At 45.7% G+C, this 17,682-nt stretch overlaps 1 protein-coding gene across 8 annotated transcripts in view; it reads left to right on the top strand.

Annotated features, from left to right (window-relative positions):
* Nucleotides 1–17,682, top strand: part of ARHGAP39 (Rho GTPase activating protein 39) — a 124,766-nt gene that overhangs the window by 75,521 nt on the left and 31,563 nt on the right. The window lies entirely within an intron of this gene.

Here is a 17,682-nt window from a genome sequence, read left to right as displayed (position 1 = left end):
GTCCACCAGCTGCCATGGCTGTGTGCAGAGGTGACACGTGGTGGTGGATGCCTGGCCTCCCTCTTCCTGTTAACCTCATGCACATCAGGATATCTTGTGGTGCTCATATACCCACCTTGTGGTTTCAGTGGCAACAGTGACCAGAGTGTGCACCCCGGAGCCTGCACTCTGGTGCCCCATACCCCAAGTGCCTGACCCCGGAGCCTGCACCCCAGTGCCCCACACCCCGGAGCCTACACCCTGGCGCCCCATACCCCAGAGCCTGTACCCCAATACTCCATATCCTGGAGCCTCACCCCAGTGTCATGCACCCCAGTGCACCATACGCTGAGTGCCTACACCCTGCTGCCCCATACCCCAGAACCTGCACCCCAGTGCCCAATACCCTGAACCTACGCCCCAATGCCCCATACCTGGGAGCCTGCACTCTGGTGCCTCATACCCCAGGTGCCTGCTCCCCAGTGCCCCATACCCCGAGGGCCTGTACCCTGCTGCCCCATACCCTGAGTGCCTGCACCCTGGTGCCCATATCTAGCAGATACTGTTCTAGGCCCCAGAGTAGACCCCTGGGCCCAGTGCCCAAGGAGCCAAGTCCAGAAGGAATGGCTGGATGGTAATGTGCCAGGATGGTGTCTGTCCTGGTGAAAACCACGTGGGGTCCCTTTTGCTCCATGAAAACGCCATGCAGGTGGCCCAGGATGGAAACAGGCCCACTGTCAGTCAGCAGCAAGAGTGGTAACGCCATTCTGTGCCACACAGTCTGGTGTTTGTGCAGGCGGCTTTGGGGTGCACTTAGGTGCTCCTGCATGGGATTGGGAAGACAGGACATGTATTGGGGTCAGATCAGTGTGGATGCTGGACACACACTAGGGGTCAGAGGCCAAAGAGGCAATGGCTGGGCAGGTCTGAGCGGGCTTGGAGGGGAAGTTTGGGAGTCTTCTGCAGAAGGGGAGCTTCTGTTGGTAGGAGCCAGAAGTCCCAGGGGGAGCAGGGAGCAGGAGGAGAGAGCAAATGGGTGGGTGGGATGGGAGTTAACATCCTTAGAAACAATGCTCCCACCTCTGGTCCCCTCCTGGAGCCCACAGGCTCTCCCGTGTTTCCTCTTACACAGCAGACCTGGCAGGTTCAGGGCTCAGATAACGTCTCATTTTTTTGTTTGTTTCAGGGTTTTTTGTTGTTTTCTTAAAGATTTTATTTATTTATTTATTTATTTTTGTGAGGAACATTCACCCTGAGCTAACGTCTGTTGCCAATCTTGCTCTTCTTTTGCTTCAGAAAGACTGGCCCTGAGCTAACATCCATGCCAGTCTTCCTCTAGTTTGTATGTGGGATGCCTCCACAGCGTGGCTGATCGGTAGAGTAAGTCCGCACCCAGGATCCAAACCCACAAACCCAGGCCGCCGAAGCGGAGCATGCGGAGCTTTAAACACTTAGCCACAGGGCCGGCCCTAGAGTCTGGTTTTTATTGGACCGTGATGATTTTGAATTCTTTATTGGTTGCTGACTCATCTCTGTAATTAGGTGAAGGGATTGGATTCTTTTTAGGATTCTGTTGACATGTGTGTCCATCACCCACACTCTGGGTTCCAGGTCTTGATAAGCAGCCGCCCTTCTCTGCCCTGCGCCCTCTACCCTCCAGCCAGCACCACGCTGTCTGCGGGCAGGAGTGTCCTCTTTCCAAAGGAGTCTTGGATGTTCTGTGGGATTCCTGGGTCAGTTTGGGATCAGGTTTCCACAAGAATCCCTGTATGGATTTGGGTTAGAATTGTGTTGAATTTATGGTTCAGTTTGGGGGAAATGGACATCTTGAGTATGTCGTCTTCTCCCACGTATAAAGATGGTGCATTGTATACTTTCTCCACAAAGGCCTTGCCTATTTCTTGAAGGTTTATTTCTAGGCACTTTATCAATTTTATGGCTCTGGCTTTTGTAAGTTATATCTCTTTTTAAAGCCCTATTTTCTGATTGTTACTGGTATACAGATGTTGATTTTTATATGTCAGTGTCATTTTTTACACTTTGTTGAGCTCTCATTAATCTCATTAATGATTCATCATCCGTCTCCTGGATTGCCTGTGATGCTGGCTCCACCCCACGCTGGCCAGGACTTTCGGAACGAGGCTGAACCAAGGAGGGCCAGCACCCTGGCCTTGTCCTAATGCTCAGGCTGCAGGCCTGCTGTCCCTGGGGTGCTGAGATGCCGCCTGTCAGCCTAGGAAGTCTTCTGCTGTAGGCTGTTGGTCACGAACGGGTGTAGTGTTTTATCAAGTATGTTTTCTGAGTCTATTTATGTCAGTGTTGTGGGCTGAATTGTGTCCCTCAGAAAGATTTGTTGAAGTACTAATCCTCAGTACCTGTGATGTGACCTTATTTGGAAATGGGGTCTTTGCAGATAGAATTAGTTGAGATGAGGTCACACTGGAGTAGAGTGAGCCCTAATCCAAGAGGCCTGGTATCCTTATAAGAAGATAGAGACCGCCGGTGAAGACAGGCAGAGACTGGAGCGACTTAGCCACAAGCCAAGGGACGCCCAAGGATGGCCGGCACCAGGAGCAGGAGGGGGGCCTGGAGCAGAGTCGCCCTCAGAGCCTCCAGGAGGAGCCAGACCTGCCACACCTGGCTTTTGGACTTCCGGCCTCCAGAAGTGTGAGGGAGTGAATTTCTGTTGTTTTCAGACTCCCAGTTTGTGGGGCTTGGTTACAGCAGCCCGGGACGCTGCTACAGTTGACATTTTAATTATTATTATTATTCTGTATTTCTTGCATTCCTGGGATAGTAGGTCTCTGTGATTTTTTAAATAGATTCAGGTTGCTAGTATTTTATTTAGGACTTTTTTTCCATATTGATAAGTAAAATGGCCTGTACTCCTCATTCTGTGTTTGGCTGGTTTTCACGTCAGCGTTGGGAGCACTTCCTCTGAGACATTATCTGTTCCTGGGTGTGTGGCAGTTGCACTTGCACACGTCCGGGCCTGTGGCTTGTGTGGATGGATACGTTTTTAACTACTGATTCAATTTCTTTAAAGCTGGCAGGAATATTCAGGTTTTTAATATCTTAAATCCAATTTTATAAAATATGTTTTTACTAAATGGTCCATTTATCTAAGTTTACAAATGTACTGGTGTAAAGCTCTGTGCAGTGTTCTTTGTCTTTTGAGATACTCTCTGCCTGTGTAACCTACTCCTCACCCTACAGTTGCGTGTGCTCGTTCACCCGGTCAGTTTTGTAAGGGATTTTCTGTGGCATTCTATGTCTTTTCAAAGACCAACATTTGGCTTTAGTGAGCCTCTCTTGTATCTTTGCTCTTTTCTTTATATGACTTTATTTTCTCATTCCTTTTCTAACCTTTTGTGTTGGAAACTTAACACATGCGTTTTCACTGTTTCTTCTAAGATGAACTTTGAGAAACTAGACTTTTGGTGGTGAACACGATGCAGTCTGAGCCAACATCTGCTGCCAATCCTCCTCTTTTTGCTGAGGAAGACTGGCCCTGAGCTAACATCCATGCTCTTCTTCCTCTACTTTATACGTGGGACGCCTACCACAGCACGGCTTGCCAAGCAGTGGACTTGTCTGCACCTGGGATCCGAAGCGGCGAACCCTGGGCCGCCAAAGCAGAAGGTGCGAACTTAACCGCTGCGCCACCGGGCCAGCCCCTCAACATACTGTTTTAGTTTTATTACACAACTTTTGGTATGTAGAATTTTCATTGTTGTTCAATTTTAAGTAGTTTCTCATTTTAATTATGATTTCTTCTTTGACTCATTTATAACTAAGAAATGTCTTAATTTCCAAAACTGTAGGTTATTTTTCATTCTTGTTCTTGATCGCCAACTTAATTTCATTTTGGTCAGAAAGCATGATTTTTTTTTTTAGGAAGATTGGCCCTGAGCTAACTTCTGTTGCCAGTCTTCCTCTTTTTTTTTTCTCCCCAAAGCCCCAGCACATAGCTGTATATCCTAGTTGTAAGTCCTTCTAGTTCTTTTCTGTGGAATGCCGCCACAGCATGGCTTGATGAGCTGTGCTAGGTAAGTGCCCAGGGTCCAAACCAGCCAACCCTGGCCTCCAAAGCAGAGTGTGCGAACCTAACCACTCACTCATGGGGCTGGCCCTGATTTTTTTTTTTTTTTTTTTTTTTGAGACTTGCTTTGTGGCCTAAATCCTGAATTTTTGTAAATGATTTTATGACTACTTCAGAAATAATTTCTATTCTCTGTTAATTAAATCTAGGGTTCTCTGTTTGTTCATGAGGTCAAATCTGCTATTGTATTCATTGAGTTTCTTACTAAGTTTTGGTCTGCCTGATCTAGCAATTCCGAGAGGTGGTGTCTCCACTGGAATGGTGGAATCTGTCTGTTTCTCCTGTCAGTCCACCTGTGCTGCTCCCTCTGTGTTGAAGCTGTGGTTTGGTTGCACATACGTTTAGAATGCTTGTTTTCCTGGTGCAGTTTCCTTCTGCCATTATGTAGTAATGCTTACTACCCCTCATGGTGTTTTTGCCTTGAAGTCCACTTTCTATGACGTTAACATAGCACTGCTGTCTCTCTTTGGTTAGTATTTCCCTCTTGATGTCTTTGCACTAACTATAGTCCTTGTCCTTATACTTTGGGTATGTTTCTTATAATAATGAATGGCTGTTCGGTTTATTTCTCATCCTTTCTGAACACCTGTCTCTGGTTGGGCAGGATGGTTGCAATCGTGTACTGTGTTTTCCATCTACAATTGCTTGAATCTGCAGATGCAGAATCTGCAGGTATGGAGGGCCACTGTGTATTTACTGAGATCACTGATGCAGCAAAAGGACGTAGTTTATCATCTTTTCGTGGTTACCTTTTGTCCGTTGTCTGTGTGCACACCACTCCCACGCCATTGTCTAAGGTGTGTCTTGCTGTGGGAGTGTGTTCTTATGAAAGGTGGTCTGGAGGCTGCACACCTTCTTGGTGGTGGGAGGCTGTTCTTAGGCTGCGTCCCTGCAGTTCCGTGCGCTTGGCGTTAACCTCTCACCAGCGGGACAGCCCTGCCCCTCTGGGGGCCTGGGTGGGGTGTCCTGGCCTTTGTACTGCCCCATGAGAGGTCAGCAGGGCAGCCCCCAGCGCTGGGCTTTACCCAGCCGATCCAGTCAGTCCTCGCTTTCATGTTCATTCCTTGTTTGCCCTTGATTTTGACTGTCTCTCCCAAGCTTGGCAGCCTTTTGAGTTTTTTCTTATGTGAATTGCCTGCTTATATTTTTCTACTGGAGTTGTTGGCTCACTTTCTGTATAAGTTTGCAGGAGTTCCTGGTAAATTCCAGATGTCAGTTCCTTGTTCGTTTCAGACATCATGTGTATCTTCTCCTTCTCTGCCACCTGCCTGCTAACTGGTTGGTCCCTGGTGTCCTTGATTTTGATGCAGCTAAGTTTATGGGCGTTTTTGCCTTGTGGTTTATATTTTTAATGTTTTGTTTAAAAGTTCTTCCTTGGCCTAGGCCCAAGTATATTCTCTTACATGTCTTGTGTTAACATTATAGTTTTATTTTTGCCATTGGGGCTCAGTCTGTCTGGAGCCACCATTGTATAGGGCCAGGAGGGCTCCACCTTTCACCTCCTACACTGCCCGCCTTTGCCCAGCAATGCGTGTGCTTTTCACCCATGCTGACTTGATCCCCCACACCACACAGGAGCCTGTGCTGTGGGCCCTGCGGCCCATCCGTCTGTTCTTAGTCAGCACCACCTGAGCCCATGGTGGGTGTCACATGTGCGGGGGGAAGTCTCCCTTCTCCTCTTTGTGGTTAAGACAGTCGTGGCTAGTTGTGAACTTTTATTCCATTGTGTATGTTTTAGAGTTCAAGTTCCTCAGAAAATTCAAGGGGAAATTCCGTTGGATCCATTGACTTGCATTTTGCGGAGCGCTGACCCCTCTGCCACGTTAGCTCGTCCTCTGTGAGTGCTGGGCCGTGTGCTCACACTGCCTCCTGGGTGCTCGCAAGGTCTGCAGTCTTTAATTCTCCGCTGTTTTACATTCTCTGTTGCTAGTGTGAAGAGTTCCTGATTTTGTGTTACCTTATTTTTAGCTATTACTATTATAGAGAGATATTGGGCTGCCTTTCTCTTTATTTATTTTTTTGCCTCCTACTAGATTAAGTGGGTTTTGTTTTATTTTCCCCTCCTCTGGTCAGGAAATTATATCTCTTATTATTCTGTGAGATTTTTATTCATTGATTATACTTAAAATATTCATGGCATGTTTGACTTTGGGGGTCTACTGGTTAAGATTCCGCACTCTCATACCATGGCCCAGGTTCGTGTCCTGCTGAGGGAACCACACCACCCGTCTGTCGATTGTCTGTGGCAGCTGTGTGTTGCTGTGATGCTGAAAGCTGTGCCACCAGGCTTTCACATACCAGCATGGTCACCCACGGTGAACCAAATTTCAGTGGAGATTCCAGACTGACAGACAGACTAAGAAGAAGGACCCGTCTACCCACTTCCGAAAAATAGAAACCCTGTGAATAGGAGCTGAGCATTGTCTGGTATAGGATGGAAGGCAAGAGGATGGTGCAGAAAGACCAGCAGGGGTCAACCCTCTTTGCTGTCCACAGGGGCACTAGGAGTTGGAATCAACTCGAGGGCAGTAACAACAAATGTTTGACTTATCAGGAATCTGAAGTCAGTTTCTGCCCTTGTCCCACCCTGCGGGGCCCCTGCAGCATGACTTCTTCTTGTTTGGATGCCTCTTGTGTAGATTTGCCCACAGTTTATGTTTCTTTGCTCACGATTCCTTTTTACCTTGTTCTTCTTCAGATGGTTCTTTTCTTTCTTCTCTGCAAAAATCTGTTAATGGTAAATTTGTTGTCTTGGTCAGGAAATATACCACGTTTTCCCCTCATTTTTGAGAGTTAGCTGAGTCCAGCACTTGTCGGCCAGAACATCAGCCCCATCCCCCCTCCCCAGGGCTGGCTCTCCACCTGGGACTGCTCTGGTTCATTATCAGCCACCACTTATGTTCACAGCAAGTAAGAGCGATTCTGCTGAGAGAATTCACACAATTTACAGAACAGAGCATCAGCTACTAAAAATCTTGGTTTTAATGAGAAGCAGCTATCATACAGCTTACAGAGATGTTTTCTCTCTGCATGCCATGTTTGCACAAATAGAGCCATCCTTTTCCCTGGCGATTGTGCCACAGGACACACACACACATACACAGTTCACACATGCCTGCACACGCATGTGCTCTCACACACAACATCCCACATACAGCTGTTAAGGTGCCTCAGTTTAGGATGCAAGTCAGACTGGGTGCAGTTGGACTTGACTGCTTGTGTTGGGTACCTTTTGGAAAGGGCTGTGAGAACCACATGGGCGGCTGGGAGTGCCCAGGTGAGGCAGAGCTCTGGCCTGGAGAATCATGACCGCTCCCTGCGGCCCCTGCACAGTGAGCAAGTGTGGTGGCTCCGGCTGCCCTGGGTCTGGGAGGCACAGTCTTCAGGTCTCCAGTTGCCTCCAAAGTCTCTGAGTGCTGACCTTCCATCCTGGAGCAGATCTGAGCCCTGCTTCCCAAGAAGGGGCCCTGGTTGGGGCGCCAGCTCTGCTCGGCCCTGCCCCCGGGGGTCATTCAGCAACTTGGCCGCTCCTGACCCTGCTCTACTTAGGAGAATTTTGTTTTAATTTTCAAGAGTATGGGGTTTGTTTAACTTATGTTATTTATTTTAATCATTATATTATGTCCAAGGAATAGAGTCTAAAATTCCCGCTTTTTAAAATTTATTGGGCTTTTTTGTTCTATAGGTGATGATCCAATTTGGAAATATTTTGCGGACACTTGAAAAATAGCGTTCTCATTTAAGAGCATGAAATTCCATGTTCATGTACGGATTCCACTGTATCAGTTACTTACTTTTTCCTTTTCATGTCCTAGTCTGGGCCTTGAGTCCCCACAGGACTCCTCTCTGCCGTGCAGGTGTAGCACTGCATGTTTCTGTCCAGCATTAACTCATGTGTCCAATTTAGTCTTGTTACGTCTTCAACATTGAAATGCTCTTTGTCATCAGAGACGACCTTCCTCTCACATAGCCCCTTCACAGCAGGCACCGTGGTTGCTCCAGACCCTCCCTTCCGGGTTACTTGTTGGTGTAATAGAGTTTTCCTAACTTCCCATCTGTGGCTGCCTTTTCGCTTTAGTTAGGACTCCAGGAGCATCATGGTGCTGGATTTATCATTTAGCCCTTGTAATGTGGGAGACTTGGAGCCCACCAAGCTGGGCACGTGGCCTGGGCCCGCCATGCCACCCCACGTGTGCTCCTGGTGTTCTGTGCTGCAGCACTTGCTGATCCTCTTCACTTTCTCTGTTGACATGGTGTGTGTGTGTGTGTGTCACTTTTGCCACAGTTTAAATGGTATATGTCTTTTTTTATTCAAGGATATCATTAAAAATTTTTAGTCTTGTTGAAAACAAAGAATGTGTGCTTTTTAGTCTTTTTTTTTTCACTAATTTACTGTGATTCTAAAAACCTCTGCCCCATCCATCTCTCTCATTGAGGTTTTTCTTACACATGTGCCCTTAATAAACAGATCAAACCATATGAAATCGGTAATATTTAACCTTGTTTCAACCTACAAAAACAACACTGCCATTTGTTCAACTTAACATGTTCCTAAAGCTCTATTAAATGTGTTGATTTTCTAAAGCACTTTCCTCCTTAGCGATTACTTCCTGCTCCTCTCCAGGATGGTTACTCTCATGCCTTCCCCACAGGGGTTCATTTAACCTCCATGTTCAGGAGTGTAGGCGGGCACTTGTGGTGGTGTCAGTTACATGACAGATCTGAGTCCTGCTCCCTCTCCCTTCCTGTGACAGCGTGTGTGCGTAACGTGCAGAGTTCCTGAGTGCCTGTCTCCCCCGTGGGGTCTGTAGCTTTGCCTCCCTTGTCTTCTAACTTCATTGGTTTTATCTGTTTTTGTTTGTTTAATTTTGATTATTACCAAGAAGGAAAATGAAGCTAATTTAGTGTCTAGCATGTGGACATGCCGGCTGGATTTGCTGTCTGTGCTGGCCCTGTCCTGGTGGGAACCAACAGGACGCAATGGGGTACCCCGCTTCCCAGCTGGGCAGCACAGGCAGCCCCCTGTGGTCTCCGTCAGGCAGGGCATGCAGGAAGCCAACCCTGAGGGAGACAGAGGCCCACATGTGTTTCTCCACATTTCCCATTTCCTGGCTGGGGCCTCCTCGCAGGGCCCTCCCACCCTCCTCCGGCCTGATATTCCAGACAGGGAAGTGCAGGTGCTGTCAGGCTTGCAGTTTGTGAGGGGCATAGGGTGGGAAGAAGCTCTGCCTCTTATGGAGAAAAACCGTTGGGGGAAAACAGGCCCCCAACCACGACGGCTCCTCTGCAGAGCAGAGCAGCAGGCTGCAGCCTGCAGGACGAGCACCTCAGACAGGCCTGGGCAGGACTGGACTGGGGGCGGCCAGCTGCTTCCACCCTCCCTACCCCACACATGGAGGTCCCGTCCGCCCTGGAGGCAGCAAGCAGATGCTGCGTGAGTCCAAGTTTCCATGTGACCTTTGGGCTGGGCACCCTGTGCAGGGTCGGCCTAGTGGCAACAAAGGCAGCATTCAGGCCACAGTGGAACTCGGCCTCTGCCCAGGGGACAATGCCGAATCGCCAGGAACTCTCGGTCCAGACCAAGGCCTGCTCTCTGCTGCCGTCTCCACCCCAGCGCCCGGCCCCTGCCTGCCCTCTGCCCCGCATCCTTCCAGGTCGCCCTGTCTCCTACCCCACCAGAGGACAGCCTGTGTCCAGCACGGGGCAGCTCTGGACTGACTGGTGGGGCTTCTTGGGATGGAGAGTGGTTGGGGCAGACGGGCCCTGGACTCTGGGGTCCTGCAGGTCCAGGGACCAGACCTCCACCCAGTGGGTCCTTGATGTAGGTTTTGTTTGGATTTCCAGTTCAGTTTTTGAAGGGACAGAAACAACCCCCTACAGCTTTGCTTCCCAGGGGCGGGAGCTTTGGGGTGAGGCAGATATGGGTTTTGTTTTCAAATTGAAGGTAGCTTTACTGTTCTTCTCGCCCCCAATTATGAAGATATAAATTTTCACAAAAAACGTTGAAGTAGTCGAGGAAAGTATATAGAAGAGAAAAACATGCCCTGCTCAGTGTTTTTTCCTGCCTCCCTGCTTCTCGGTGGGGACATTGACAGGCAATGCTACCCAGGTGTAAAGCGTCTCACCATATTTGTGCATGTATGCACCCATGAAACCACCACATCACAACCATGCACGTCTCCGTCATCCTGACAGTCTCCTTGGCCCTCCTTGGCCCCCGGCCCCTCTCTGTACCGCCCCCCATTCCCAGATACCACTGATCTGCCTTCTATCTGTAGATGAGATTGCATTTTATAGGATTTTATGTAGATGGACTCAAACAGTATGTATTCTTTTTTGCCATCTTTCACTCAACATAATTGTATTTGTTACCCTGGCCCCTGACCCCATAAGATGTTAACCACAGCCCTGCTCAAAACAAGCCTAACACATTCTCTTTAGCTTGCAGGAAACCACAAAGAAAGGAAAGAGAAGATGGCTGAACAAAACCAGTCAAAACCCGTCGAAGGCAACATGGCAGTCGGACTTAACCTCACACAGATCCCACAGCTCACTATACGCTCACTGTAATACGTCACTATATTATAGAACACACGCCCCCAACGCCATGACAGTTTACAGCTGCCATGGCAACGGCGGGACACAACCAAATAAGGAAAGAAAGAGGTGGCACCCTTGCTCCCCAGAACAGCCTGCCCATTTCCCCAAATAACTCTGCATATTCCTCCCCTTCATTACCTCGACCCCTTCATTACCTCGACCACTTATAACAGCTGCTTAGTCACCCCAGGAGCTGAGAAGCTGATCTGTGAACTTTGTTCACACTTCTCCCTTCTTTGGCCACTGAATAAAGTTTGTGGTATTGAATGCCCAGCTTCAGTCTCGTTTCAAATCCATGAGACTGAGCAGAGAAGACTCCTGTGAGGAAGGGGCAGATTGTGGGCGTGAGGCCCAACCATGGGCCCTCCTCAGAGCTCCTCTGAGTGTGGATCAGAGTCCTACCAGAGTGAGGTGAAATTGGTGACATTTTGACAAGTTTTTACATATGTCAGTAATTTATTCCCTTTTTCACTGCTGAGTAGTATTCCACTGTGTGGCCCTACCTCCTCGCGATGGGCATTTGAGTTGCTTCCAGGTTTGGCTCTTAGAAATAAAACTGCTATGAACTTTCATGTAAAGTCTTTGTACAGACCTGTGCTTGGATTTCTCACAGGTAAAATACCCCCGAGTATTTTGCTCCTCTGTAGTTAGGTGCCTAAACATTTACAATTGTTATGTCTTCTTAGTGAATTGATCCCTTTATCATTATGAAATGATCCTCTTAATTCCTAGTAATATTCTTTGCTCCAAAATCTACTTACATTAGTATAGGCACTCCAGGTTTCTTTTGATTACTGTTAGCATGGTATCTCTTTTTCCAGCCTTTTACTTTTAACCTATTTCTTTGTTTTTATTTTGATTTTCTTGTAGGCAGCAGACTGTTGAGTCCTACTTTTTTATCCAATCTGACTGTCTCTGCCTTTTAATTGGGAAGTTTAGACCACTCACATTTAATGCAATTATTTCTATAGTTGAGTTTAAATCTTTCATTTTGCTGTTTATTTTTTTGTTTTTTCTATCCTTTGTCCCTTTTTTTATTCTTTCGGGTTGAGTGTTTTCTTATTCCGCTTTTTCCCTGGGCTGTGTTTTTTATTCTCTGCTGTGTTTTAGTGGTGGTTTTGTGGTTGCTAGTATAGACGACGGATCAGAGTCGACCTCCAGGCAGCATTACAACACTGCACATGTGATGTAAGGACCCAGCTTTTCCCCAGACGTCATCCTATTGCTGTCATGGATTTTATTTCTGTTATAGACCTCTTGATACGTTTTTGTTGTTTTTGCTTTAAGCAGCCAATTACATTTTTTTAAAAAAGGAAAATGTTTTTTACATTAATGCATAGCTACCTTTTCTAGTGCTCTTCCTTTCTGGTGTAGCTTTCTGTCTGGTGTCGTTCCTTCTGTTTGCAGACTTCACTGGACAGTGCTTGTAATGCACGTCTGCTGGTAAGGACTTTAACTTGTGTTTTTTAAGAAGTACTTCAATCTCGTTTTTGAGATATGTTTCTTCTGGGTCTAGAACTCTAAGTGGACAGGTGTTCCCATTTTGCAGCACTGCTGTCTTCTGGCTTGCATCATTTCTGATGAGAATCTTTCGTCTTCACTTTGTACTTCTCTGTATGATGTGTCCTTTCACTCTGCTTCTTTTAAGATTTTCTCTGGGGGCTGGCTCTGTGGCCGAGTGGTTGGGTTCACGCGCTCCACTGCGGCGGCCCAGGGTTCGGATCCTGGGCGCGGACATGGCACTGCTCGTCAGGCCACATTGAGGCAGCGTCCCACATCCCACAATTAGAAGGACGTGCAACTAGGATATGCAACTGTGTACGGTGGGGGGGGTTTGGGGAGATAAAGCAGGGAAAAAAAAAGAGATTGGCAACAGTTGTTAGCCCAGGTGCCAATCTTTGAAGGAAAAAAAAAAAAGATTTTCTCTGTATTGCTAATTTCAAGCAGTTGGTTCACTATTTGCCTTGATGTAGTTTTCTTCCTGTTTCTTGTGCTTGGGGTTAATTGAACTTCTTGGACCTATAGCTTTATAGTTTTCATCAAGTTTAGGAAATTTTCAGTCATTCTTTTCTTCAAATATTCTTTGTCCATTCCCATCAGGACTCCGATCACGTGTGTGTGAGGCTGCTTGACATTGTCCCACAGCTCCCTAGTGCTCTTGGATTTTCTTTTTCTTGATTTTCTTTTTCTTCCTTCCTTTCTTTTTAATCTTTGTTTTCTCTGTGTTTCATTTTGGATAGTTTCTATTGCTATACTTTCAAATTCACTAGTCTTTTCTTCTGTAATGCCTATTCTGCCATTAATCCCTTCCAGTGTATTTTTCATTTCAGACATTGCAGTGTTCCTCTCTAGAACTTTGACCGGGTCTTTTATTTGTTCCATTTCTCTACTTAACATGTTCAGTCTTTTTTATAGCCTTTGAACATAGAGAATACAGTTTTAATAACTCTTAAGGTCCTTGTTAGTAGTTCCATCATCAGTGTCAACTCTGGGTCAGGTGCGATTGACTGAGTTGTCTCCTCGTTACAGTTTGTTTTCAGCAGGAACCTGAATCCTGTGAGGACAGACCGTGTCAGATCTGAGGGCAGGCTGTTCCAGCAGAGGACGTACCAGGTGCTGAGTCCGAGGAGGGAGGGCTCTTGGTGTGCTCAGGGGGCAGCAGGAAGGCCAGTGTGGCCCCTCAGCGGGACCAAAGGGAGTTGTGATGAGATTTTACATGTTTCATCTTTGAAAATGTCTTTTTACACATGTAGGTACTACAAATACTGATATCAGTCCAAGAGCTTGTCAATTTGATTGCACATAGTCATCACTTGGAAAGCGTTTATCAAATTCCATTAGATTCCTCTCTTGATTTTTGCCTTTTCACATGTCATTACGTTGCAGATTCATCACTTCTAACTGAAGGTTAGATGGGTGCTCCTCATTTACACACTTAAATGGATTTTGAAATGTGGAAATTTCCTTTGCACTTGCACTTACATTGAGGTCTGAAAAACCCTGCTGGAACTGTAGTTTGAGCTTGGAAAATATATCTACTGCAAATTTATGTAGGAATGGAGATCTCACTTCTTGTTTTGATTTTTGACAGCATGGGAAGTAGATAAAGCACCTTGGTGTTACTTGTGACTCAGATATCAGTTGTCATCAAAATGACTTGAGTGCAGTATAAGTTTCTCATTTAAGCACTGTTTTGCCTTGGAATTTTAGGTTGAATTCATTAAGAAACATCATCAATGGAGCCAGCTAAGCAGTGGTTAAGTTGACACGTTCCACTTCAGCTGCCCAGGGTTTGCTGGTTCGGATCCCGGGTGCTGACATGGCACCGCTTGTCAAGCCATGCTGTGGTAGGCATCCCACATATAAAGTAGAGGAAGATGGGCATGGATGTTAGCTTAGGGCCAGTCTTCCTCAGCAAAAAGAGGAGGATTGACAACAGACGTTAGCTCAGGGCTAATCTTCCTCAGGAAAAAAAAAAGAAAGAAACATCATCAAGCCTTTGGAAAAAAACCCACATTCGTTGTTTGATAATAGTGGTTGAGAGGGGTTTTTCTCATTCAGAAAATTTCAGTCTCAGCCTCAAGTTTTCAAAAAATTGGAATAAAGCTTTCCCACTGTCAAGCTGTTCAGCTGCTGTGTGGTAGGGCAGGGTGGGGTATTTAGCTTCTGTTTCTGACAAAAACCCATGGAACTGATGATGGCGACATCCACAAGAGTTAATGAAGTTCACTGTCAACACTGCTGTTCCAATTACTCTGTCATATAGTAGATTCAAATATTTGCTGTAAAGTAGCTGCAAGTGAATAATACACTAAATAACCAGAACCTTTAAACACCTTACGTTTTCACATGCTTTGTAAATTTTTAACTAAGCCTTTTCTGATCCACATACATTCGTAGCATGATCACTTGTAACACATCTTAGCAGATTCCACTTCAGGTTATACTGAATTGTATGTTTTCTCAACTTCTTTGAAAATAATCTCAGCTGTAATTGAGTGGAATTGAGTTCCACATGGGTGATTGGTAGATGCTGATTCCTCAGTCACTTCAAACTCAGCATTGACTCCTTGAATAAAATAACACATCTGAGCATTATCAGTGACATCTGTTGACCATCAAGAGCCCAGGAAACACTTGAGGCATTTGAGTGTCTGTGTCGTTCTCATTGTCCTCGGCTCTTTAAGCCACTGTTCTTGCCAAGAGGCTAATAGTCTTTAGCAAGTTTATTTTCCCTGGACACAAGATTTTAGCTGCTACGATCAACACGATTTAATTGACTCACCAGTGAACAGGTTTCCTGCTTGGCTAACAAATCAGCCACTTGGAAACTTACGTGGTAGAAGAGTCATTTTCGTTTTGTGAAATAATTCTACCATGATAAGATTTCCATTTGAGAGTCTCTGTTTCTGTCTAAACTTCTCTCTGACTGTTGCGTAAGTTGGGAACATTGTGCTGAGTCCTTTGTCTAGTGATGTTGACACGTGTTCTTTTAACAAGGCTGTGTGTCCCTGCATAATGGGCACGATGCTTTCCGCCTGATGCAGCAACATACAGCCAACACTCCACCATGCCTTAGAAGTGTAACATTCAAGGTCCACTGTTCTCTTTTTATTGTAACCTTATGAGTATGCACTGGTAATAAAAACATAATCAAATGTTGCAGGGTGGCGCTACGTGTGGCGCTCGCTGCTGTTGAGTTACGGCTGTATCGCTGCACTTTGCACTGTGCTGAGCAGTGTTGCAAGGTGATGAGAGCGCTGCATCTGGTCTTGTCACAGCTGTTCAAGTCTGCTGTTAGGCAGAAGCAGCCACAGACAGCATGGAAACGAGTGAGCAGGACTGTGTTCCAATAACATGTTACTTATGGACACTTGTAGTTTTCACACACAAAAAATTAAAAATATAAAAGTGATTCTTAGCTCACATTCTTAGCTCACAAAAACAGGCAGCAGGCTGGACTTGGCCAACAAGCTATAGTTTGCTGACTCCTGACGTAAAGTGAAATGCAGGGTTTCCATTGTGGCCAGCCCAGAAGGCCTTGTGTGATCTGGCTCAGGCCCCTCTGCGCCCCCACTCACTGTTTGCTGGGCCTCAGCACAGGGGCCTCCCTTCTGTTCCTGGGATGTGCCAAACTCGGCTCCCTTGCAGTCCCTCTGTCTAGTCTCCTGTTTCCCCCGTTCTCTGCTGAAACTGCCCTCTCAGAGAGCTGTCCCCGGCCTCCCTCCCTAGGGCTGCTCCCTGTCTGGGTCCTACAGCGGCTTGAGGCTCTGGTTCGTTCCGTGGTGAACTCCACACTGAATGTGAGCTCTGTAGGAGCAGAAATATATCTGCCTCACCTGCTTTGATCCCTGCCCCCAGCCTAGTCTCAGCATGGAGTTGGTGATTTGGTTGGTCAGCGGCAGTCTGGAGGAGAGTTGACAGCCCTGGGCACTGGTGGCTGGAGTGGGGAATGGAGCGTCAGAGCCCCTAAGGGCCCAGGGAACTGTGACGCCATTGAGTCCAGCAAGAGGAATCCATGGTGCCTCCAGGATGCTGAGGTGTAGGTCACAACCCAGTGGTGGGAAGACAGCATTGGCTCTGACTTTGAAGAAAGAAGAACCATGGTTCAGCCTGGCCTGGGCACCAGTGGCAAAGCCACAGTGATCACAGGGAGCATACAGGGTGGTGGCCGTAACTGTAACCAATGACCAGGGTGCCCGCAGCTTGCAGGGCTTTTGGTGGCCAGTTAGAAGCAGGAGGAGGGATGCGCTGACTGATATAGATAGAGATGGAAGTATCGGTATCTTATAGATGGGTTTGCATATATCATTTTTCATATTTCCAGCTTTTTGTTCTATAGCATAATTATATCTTTGAAGATATTGACTACCAGTCAGTGTTAACATTAGCCATTCATTTATTCAACTTTTTTTTAAAAAATTGACATTTTTATTAGAGAAGCAATGCACATTAGTTGTAGAAAATACATATAATCACAAAGAAGGAAACTTTAAAACCCACTTGGTACTGTCTGCTATCAGCTTTAAAGTACCACAGCAGTATCTCCACAGCTGCATTCTCTTTCTCAGGTTGGACAACACTGAGCTGATAGGAGCTCCCTTTGCTAGACACATGATTTTTTTCCAGTGTACTTGCTAAATAGGAAATTTTTAATTCTTGTTTACTAAATTCTTACATATATTTGGGTCAATATTTAGGCTTTCTATTGCATTCCATAATCTGTCTAGTCCTCTACTGGTGCCATATTGTTTTAATTATGTAGCTTTATAATATTGTTTATAACTGATGGTACAAACAATCTCTCCCATTATCATTTCTGAATTTTTTCTTAGTTATTCTTATGTTTAATTTTTGGGGTTAACTTTTTAAACATTCTAAGTTCTAAAAACATTCCTTCCTGTTGGAAATTTTATTAGAATTACATTAAATTTATTAACTAAAGAGAAGTTATATCTTTATAATTATCAAGTTTTCTCATCCAAGATTATGTGTTTCTCTGTTACATATTAAATATATATTTATACCTCAATGAAAGATATATAAAGGAATTATTAAAAATAAAATGTTTTATTTCATATTGAGCCAACATGTTCCTTGTTAATTTATGCCTAGGACTTTTGTTTTATTTTTGTTGCTATCACTATGATGAAGCGAACTTTGTTTCCGTCCAGTTACTGCTAACACAGAAAGGCCATTGATTTTATGTGTTACAGAAGTGAACACTACATTACCAGTCTCTCTTAATACTTCCAATAGTTTGTCAGTTGATTCTTTTAGTTTTTCTAGGTTGACAGGTAAGGATAGTTTTATCTCTTTCTTTCAAGTATTTAAATCTCTTACTTTTCTTTTTCTCGTCTTGTTGCATTGACTAGCATTTCCAAAACTATTACATAGTGGTAGTGAGAGTAGATGATCTTATCCTGACTTTACTGGGTTGCTTTCAGCCTTTTACTACTGAGTATCATAAGGCCTTGGGTTTATTAGGGATATTCTTAATC

The sequence above is a fragment of the Equus asinus genome, chromosome 12 (assembly GCF_041296235.1).
Source record: "Equus asinus isolate D_3611 breed Donkey chromosome 12, EquAss-T2T_v2, whole genome shotgun sequence".
In the NCBI taxonomy this organism is placed as follows: domain Eukaryota; kingdom Metazoa; phylum Chordata; class Mammalia; order Perissodactyla; family Equidae; genus Equus; species Equus asinus.
Note: the sequence above shows the minus strand (reverse complement) of the source record. Positions and strands in the feature narration are given on the sequence as shown.